This window comes from Astatotilapia calliptera, chromosome 23 (genome assembly GCF_900246225.1).
Source record: "Astatotilapia calliptera chromosome 23, fAstCal1.2, whole genome shotgun sequence".
NCBI lineage: Eukaryota > Metazoa > Chordata > Actinopteri > Cichliformes > Cichlidae > Astatotilapia > Astatotilapia calliptera.
Window position 1 is genome coordinate 12,464,532 of NC_039323.1, and position 7,413 is coordinate 12,471,944.

Genomic DNA, 7,413 nt, shown 5'->3' on the forward strand with positions numbered 1-7,413 from the left:
TAACTTCCCACTGACACAGGAAGCCTGCCAAACGAAACAGCAGGGACACCAATAAACACCACACAGAGATAGACAAACACCTACGAGTAGTTCAGGGTCTTTGGTTCACCTGAGAGTAAACTGTGTGAGGAAACACTACAAGAAAAACATGACTAAGAAACCTATTTATGGGTTAATTCTTACACTTTTAATAGTAGTTTTTAGAAAAGTCCTTTGGATGATTTTTCCATTCATGCTTAAATTTTTCAGACCTTTATTTGGGTCCGGGTCATAGAAGCATATGTTTAAGAGGGTTTCCAGGGTTTCCTCTCACTCGGACAACCAGAAGCATCTTACATCAGAGGCCCCACGGTGGCATCAGGGTCAGATGCTGAACCTCTCCACCTGGCTCACATCAGCGTGGAGTAGCTGATCTACTCGGGGCCCCTCCCGGATGACAGGACTCCTCACTTGTCCCTTAGTGAGGGGTGCTTGTGTTTGAGATGCTTTAATTCTTCTAGTCATTACTCAGAACTCGTGGCCACAGTGACTCCCCGTGAATTGTGTAATAGAGTAGTAATAGGCAGTAGAGTCTCTCCAGGCAATCCCGTCTTGGTTGAGGAGGCAGGCTAAGAATGATGCAGTATCATAATTGATATCCATCTATTTATTTTTTTTACGCTTATCCAATTTGGGGACTAGAGCCTACCCCGGCTGCCATAGGGCGAGAGGCAGGGTACATCCTGGTCACGTCGCCAATCGTTCTCAAGGCTAAAACAGAGACGGACAGCCATCATACTCACATTCACACCTACAGCCAATTTAGAATCACTGATTAACCTAACCCCACTGACTGCACGTCTTGAAGTGTGGGAGGAAGTCTGAACGCCACACAGAGGCCCCAGCCAGGTGCTAGAATCAAACCCAGGACCTTCTTGCTGTGAGGCAACAGTGCTACAGTTTGAAAATGTTCACCTATAGCCAGGAAAACCCCCACTGACCTAAAAATGTGCCTTATAGCAGACACTAATGTTTCTTGGTAATTTAATTTTCTTATTTACAAAACAGGACAAATTTAGGAAAATGGACTATGAAGAAGTATTATGAGTAATGTATTGGAAATGCTTTTTGTTTTACACATAAAGTTGAAAAAGTATTTCAGAAAGTGACCAGATGCTTAGTTGGTATAAAGACCAAACTCGTCACTCCGACTGATTGGGGGCATCTCTAAAACAGAGGATCTTTGTGCCATGGAGTGTGAAGCAGAAACCTTTATGTAAGCATATTTTGTTGTTTTTGCCTCATGAGCAGTTCAGCAGCCCGTTTGCCTGAGCGTGTTGTGATAATGTCGACATTTGCTGAAGTGTTGAAAATCCCCTGCGCTGATGAGCCCGTGTTATGATCCAGCTCCGAGGATGTCTCTAAGGTACATGTATCCCGATCGCGCGAGACATCACCTCCGTCGTGATCGCCTCGGTGACCCCTGTCTCTGCCTGCTGTCTGGCACATTTCCAGGAATTGCTTAATACCCGTGATATAAAACGATCCTCTCCATCCTACGTCCTGCCCTGCATGCAGTCCTCAGCATCTTCTCTGGAACTCTGGACCACCCTGCAGTCTCACTCCCAGTCTGCATCGCAGAGGCTAAAAACACAAACACTTTTTTTTTAGTTTGAACTTCATTGCCGTGTTTCTGCTTTTGTTCTTTCAGCGATTATGCGATAACTGGGAAGGTTAATGAGCAGTTAAAAACTCCTTCTGACACACAGTAGAGAGTAGAGAGAATAATAATCTGTTAAATATTCTGTAACAAGTAAAAGTCTTAGATTCTAAATTTTACTTAAATCTCAGTAACTTTTTTTTTCTAAATCAATCAGTTGCTCATTTCCTGTGGGTGTATTAATTAAATGATCTGGACACAGTTTCAGCCTTACTGCCAGTTTTTGTCAGTGGTCATTTAAAAATCCCCAAAACAAACAACCAAAAAAACCCCAAATCCCTGCAGCCCACAGAGCATTTTCCCACAGATGACTACTATTAATACTGCAGAATTCTTTCAAACAAAGTATTTTTCCCTTGTCTTACTGAGTTATATTCAGCTGATGTCTCATTTTTTATTTTTGTGTCATGATAATAAAGACCGAACAGACCAAGGAACCTGCAGGATGGTGCAGCTGATCACAGAGTAACAGGCCACTTGAAGATCTGAAGGCTAGCAATACAATAGAAGGTGCACAGTGATGTTATAGGTGCCTAGGGGCTCTCCTCTTACTTTGATGGGCTGAGTGGGGTGGAGATTGACAGTGGTGTGGCGGTCGTTAAGTTGGGGTTGGTGAATCCTGCCAACTCTGTCCCCCCCCCCCCCCCCCCCCCCCCCATCCTTTCTCTTCCCTTGGTCTGCCTCCCTGTGCCATGATGTGTGCTTCAAAATGATATTCAGGTAGTTTGTATGACCCCCACGTGCTTGCATACGTGCTCCTAAACATTACTTAGTTTTTATGAGGCAACGAGTTTGCATAACTTTAAGTTCTGGGAACTAGTGAAGCTAATGCGTAAGTTCAATAAGGGAAAATCTGTAATCACTCATCTGCTTTTCTGTTTACATGTCTCCTGCTTTCCCACGCTAACCTATTTTATTCACATAAGAGATAAGAACCTTTTTTATAAAAGGAAAGTAATATTCAGAGCTCAGCTTTTTCAGTTTAGCGTAGCCTCTCACTGAGGGTTTGAATCTATGTGTTGTGGGACAGTATTATCGCCTCTTTCATAAAGGATGCTCCAGTGTCTACTCTGCTAAAGCAGGAAATAAAGAAGGCTGTAAATTGTCTTTCCTGCATATCTTGAGAGTTCAAACATCTCTGATTATGGCTACTTCTGGGTCGCTGAACCGTCCAAAACAAAACTCACTATTTGACCACACCCATCATTTCCTGGTTATGGGACCTGCCACTGCGGTTAAAGTACTTCTCCATACTGCATACTCCTCAGCTTTTGCATAATACAACAGTTTCTTTAGACGGAGAGAGTTCATTCAAATCCAAACATAGTTTCAAAGAGAGAGACAGAAATCATGAGGGGCCATAACAAGAAGTTTCCTGCACACATGCGACCTGTTTGAAAGTAGGTCTGGTTGGGTATTTTAAAGCAGTTCTTCTGATTTAGCTTAAAGACATAAAGTCCCAAAACTTTAAAGCTTCAGCATTAAGATTTTGATTTTTGGAAGAGCAGAAATAAACATGTCTACAGCAAACACATTTCCCCCATTATAACTAACCCATATCCATACTGGAGTTAGGGGTGTGGTCACCTTGATTGACAGGTATACTGGTGCCTCATCTCCACTGCTTTGACTCATTGAAGAGGACCTCTACCTCTTTTTTTAAATGTAGTTATCTGAGTAATAATACGGCTTTGCTGTGTGCCATCGGCTAACACTCATCTAAAGAGCTCCAGTTTTGGTGATTGAAATGAAGTATAACCTGGAAACGCACTGGTGTCTATGAGGTGCTTTGTGTGCTCACAGTGACTCCCAGTGTTCATGCGGGTTACTGCGGCCATGATGTACAGTCCTAGAAAAGACCCTGGTGCAAAGAAAGACACAAGCATGGAACGATCTGCTGTTTTAAGTGTCCTTGACGGCATGTTTATTTGGAGTGTAATCGCTCAGAGCTCATTTTAGCACAGATGTAATTTGAAATGTAGCTTGAAGGCTGATGAATGTAAGAATGTAATTCTGTTACGTCTCTCCTGCCGAGCTAATATTGGCTGTATTCTGACCCCCACTTTTAGGAGATGAAGGCCTCTTGCTGTGCAGTGTGACACAGGGGATTGATAGGCACACAAACCAAATGTCACACAAAGAAAACTGTATATCAGGTTTGAACACTGACAGAATAACAAACATCTCCTCTGCACCATGAGAGCAATGCACATGGATTAGATAATGCATAATTTACAAGGCGGTTTTGACTGTACCTGCTCTGCGTGTCAGCTTTGATTTATGGTGGCTGAATATGATTTAGAGGTTATGAACGAGATGGCAGTGTGTGCTGGCCCACATCAGCTCTGAGAGTATTCAGACTCGTGCTATATATTCTGTTTCGTCTCTTCAGTCGAGCAAAATCATTCCCATGATTATACTCGAGTGAGGGATTTTCAACATAGAATTTCTAAAAACACCGGTTTTCTTTAGAAAGCATAAATTATTTCTTTTTGTGCACCATAACAGAATTATTTCTCCTCCAAAAACTACCCAAAAAGCAAACCACTGCCATGTAATTATATTATTTAACTTTTTAATGCTCAAAGCTTTCAAAATCAAATAAAAACTTACTCACAGTATAAAAACTTCAGCGAGGTTTTGTGAGTCACACAGTAAAGAACAAGCCTGTCAGAGGTGGGAAAAGAAAAGATTTCAAAGACTGAAAAGAAACCAATGAAAGATGTGTCTGAAGAATCAACAGCCAGGTCACTAACAAGTGATTTAGCCAAGTCTGGAATTGAAGTCTCAAAGAAGACAATCACAAGGAATGGACTGCAAGGTTGCAGACCAAAAAAACCTACAGAATAGACACCTTAAAGTCAGCCCAATGTATGCTGAGGACAAGCTGGAGAAAAGATTATACATACTGGAAGCACACTAATGCATGATCTTCATGTTAAATAATTTAAATAAGTATTGTTGCTGAGTTGAGTGTAAACCAACAGATCTTCGTGCTGTAATATTTTGGGCAACTGGACACAACATGGCCAGGCTCTAAACAATCCTGCTATACTATATATTGTTATATCAAGTGTTCTCTATGTAGAGTTCTTCTGGTACATAATGAAGAAAGTCAAGTCAAGTCAAGTTGGCTTTATTGTCACTTCAACCATATACAGTTTAACAGTACACAGTGAGGCGAAACAACGTTCCTCCAGGAACCAAGGTGCTACATGCAACATAAATTTACAACATAAATTAACAGAAAACACTAAACTAGCTAACTAAGAGGCCTAGTTAGCTGGCTAGCAGAGACAAGACAGACTGACCTAACATAAATTACAACATAAATTAACAAAAAAAAAAAAAAAAAACTAACTATCTAACTATCTAAGGAAGACCTTTTTTTTGTTATCAGACAGCAGACAACAAAGTGCACGTGCAAATGTGCAAACAAGAGCAGCAGCAAAGTGACAGAATGATAGAAAAACACAACGTAACATAATAATAAGGTTTTGTGATGATGAGTTGAGGTAGTGGAGGAACAGTAAACATTCCTTAGTGTAGCAGCAAAAATTAGGAAGTACAGAAGTTAGTGCAAAAAGTCCAGTAATAATATTGTGCAAAAGAGCATTTACAGGTTGGTGTGTACGATGGTTTGGTGGTGTAGGTCAGTGTGTTTGCGCTTGTGTTGATTAGTCAGTCCAGTCTCAATATTTTCAGGTAGTTGAGTTAACCTGAGTGATAGAGTGTGTGTGTGTGTGTGTGTGTGTGTGTGTGTGTGTGTGTGTGTGTGCGTGTGTGCGTGCGTGCGTGTGTGTGTGTGCGTGCGTGCGTGTGTGTGTGTGCGTGCGTGCGTGTTTATCAGTCAGTCCCTTTTTGCTGAGGAGACGGGTGGCTTGTGGAAAAAAGCTGCTGCACAGTCTGGATGTGTGTGCCCGAATGCTTCGGTACCTTTTTCCAGATGGCAGGAGTGTGAAGAGTGTGTGAAAGGGGTGTGTCCGATCAGCCACAATGCTGGTGGCTTTGCGAATGCAGCGTGTGGTGTAGATGTCCTCAATAGAGGGGAGAGAGACCCCGATGATCTTCTCTGCTGTTCCCACTATCCGCTGTAGGGTCTTGCGGTCCGATATGGCACAGTTCCCAAACCAGACAGTGATGCAGCCGCTCAGGATGCTCTCGATAGTTCCTCTATAGAAGGTGGTCAGGATCGGTGGTGGAAGCCGGGCCTTTCTCAGTCTTCTCAGAAAGAAGAGACGCTGTTGGGCTTTCTTGTGCAGGGAGCTGGTGTTGAGGGACCAGCCGAGGTCCTTCTCCAGGTGGACGCCCAGGAATTTGGTGCTGTCGACGATCTCCACAGAGGAGCCGTTGATGCTCAGCGGTGAGTGGTCGCCTCGTGTCCTCCTAAAGTCAACAACCATCTCTTTTGTCTTGTCAACATTCAGAGACAGGTTGTTGTCTTTACACCAGTCCGTTGGTCTCTGCACTTCCTCCCTGTACGCCGACTCGTCGTTCTTGCTAATGAGACCCACCACGGTCGTGTCATCAGCGAAATTAATGATGTGATTTGAACTGTGTGTTGCTACACAGTCATGAGTCAGCAGTGTGAACAGCAGAGGACTGAGCACACAGCCTTGTGGGGCCCCAGTGCTCAATGTGGTGGTGCTGGAGGTGCAGTTCCCGATCCGTACTGACTGAGGCCTTCCGGTCAGAAAGTCCAGGATCCAGTTGCAGAGGGAGGTGTTCAGGCCCAACAGGCTCAGCTTTCCGATCAGTTGTTGGGGGATGATTGTGTTGAATGCTGAGCTGAAATCTATGTACAGCATTCGGATGTGTGAGTCCTTCTTGTCCAAGTGTGTCAGGGCAAGATGGAGTGCAGTGGAGATGGCGTCGTCCGTTGAGCGGTTATGGCAGTATGCAAATTGCAGTGGGTCCAGTGAGGGGGGCAGCAGGGTCTTGATGTGTCTCATGACGAGCCGCTCGAAGCACTTCGTGATGGTGGGTGTAAGTGCAACAGGACGGTAGTCGTTGAGACAGGACACAGAAGACTTCTTGGGCACGGGGACGATGGTGGTGGCCTTGAAGCACGTGGGAACGACGGCACTGCTCAGAGAGATGTTGAAGATGTCGGTGAGAACATCTGCCAGCTGATCAGCACATTCTCTGAGCACTCTGCCTGGGATGTTGTCTGGTCCAGCAGTTTTACGTGGGTTGACTCTGCGTAGAGTTTTCCTCACCTCAGCTGTAGTGAGACACAGGACCTTGCACAGAAAGGCGAAATATCATCATATTAAGCAGCCTTAAGTAAATATCATGGAAACTGTAGTTAATCACCAATTTTAACTGTCATATTTGAATTCAACCCATTCAAATCCATGAGAAATGTCATATTTTACCTCACAAGCAGACAACTTCTGATTATTTACCAGAATTTTCTGACTAAAGTGACCCATTGTGGAGGACCAGTCCACACCTAATTTTCCTTTTTTTTTCCCCAGTAAATTTTAAATCTTGACATCTTTTCCTATATATGGTGATCTTCCTTGAATGTTCTTCATCAAACAGACACTGATATCAGATACGTGAATGTTAAGGAAGAAGAAAAAGAAGGGGAGAGAACATTGTATTATTATTATTATTAGTAGTAGTAGTAGTAGTGGTAATATCATCATTATTATTAAAAGTAGTAGTAGTATCATCACTATTTTATTATTATTGTTATTATTATTATT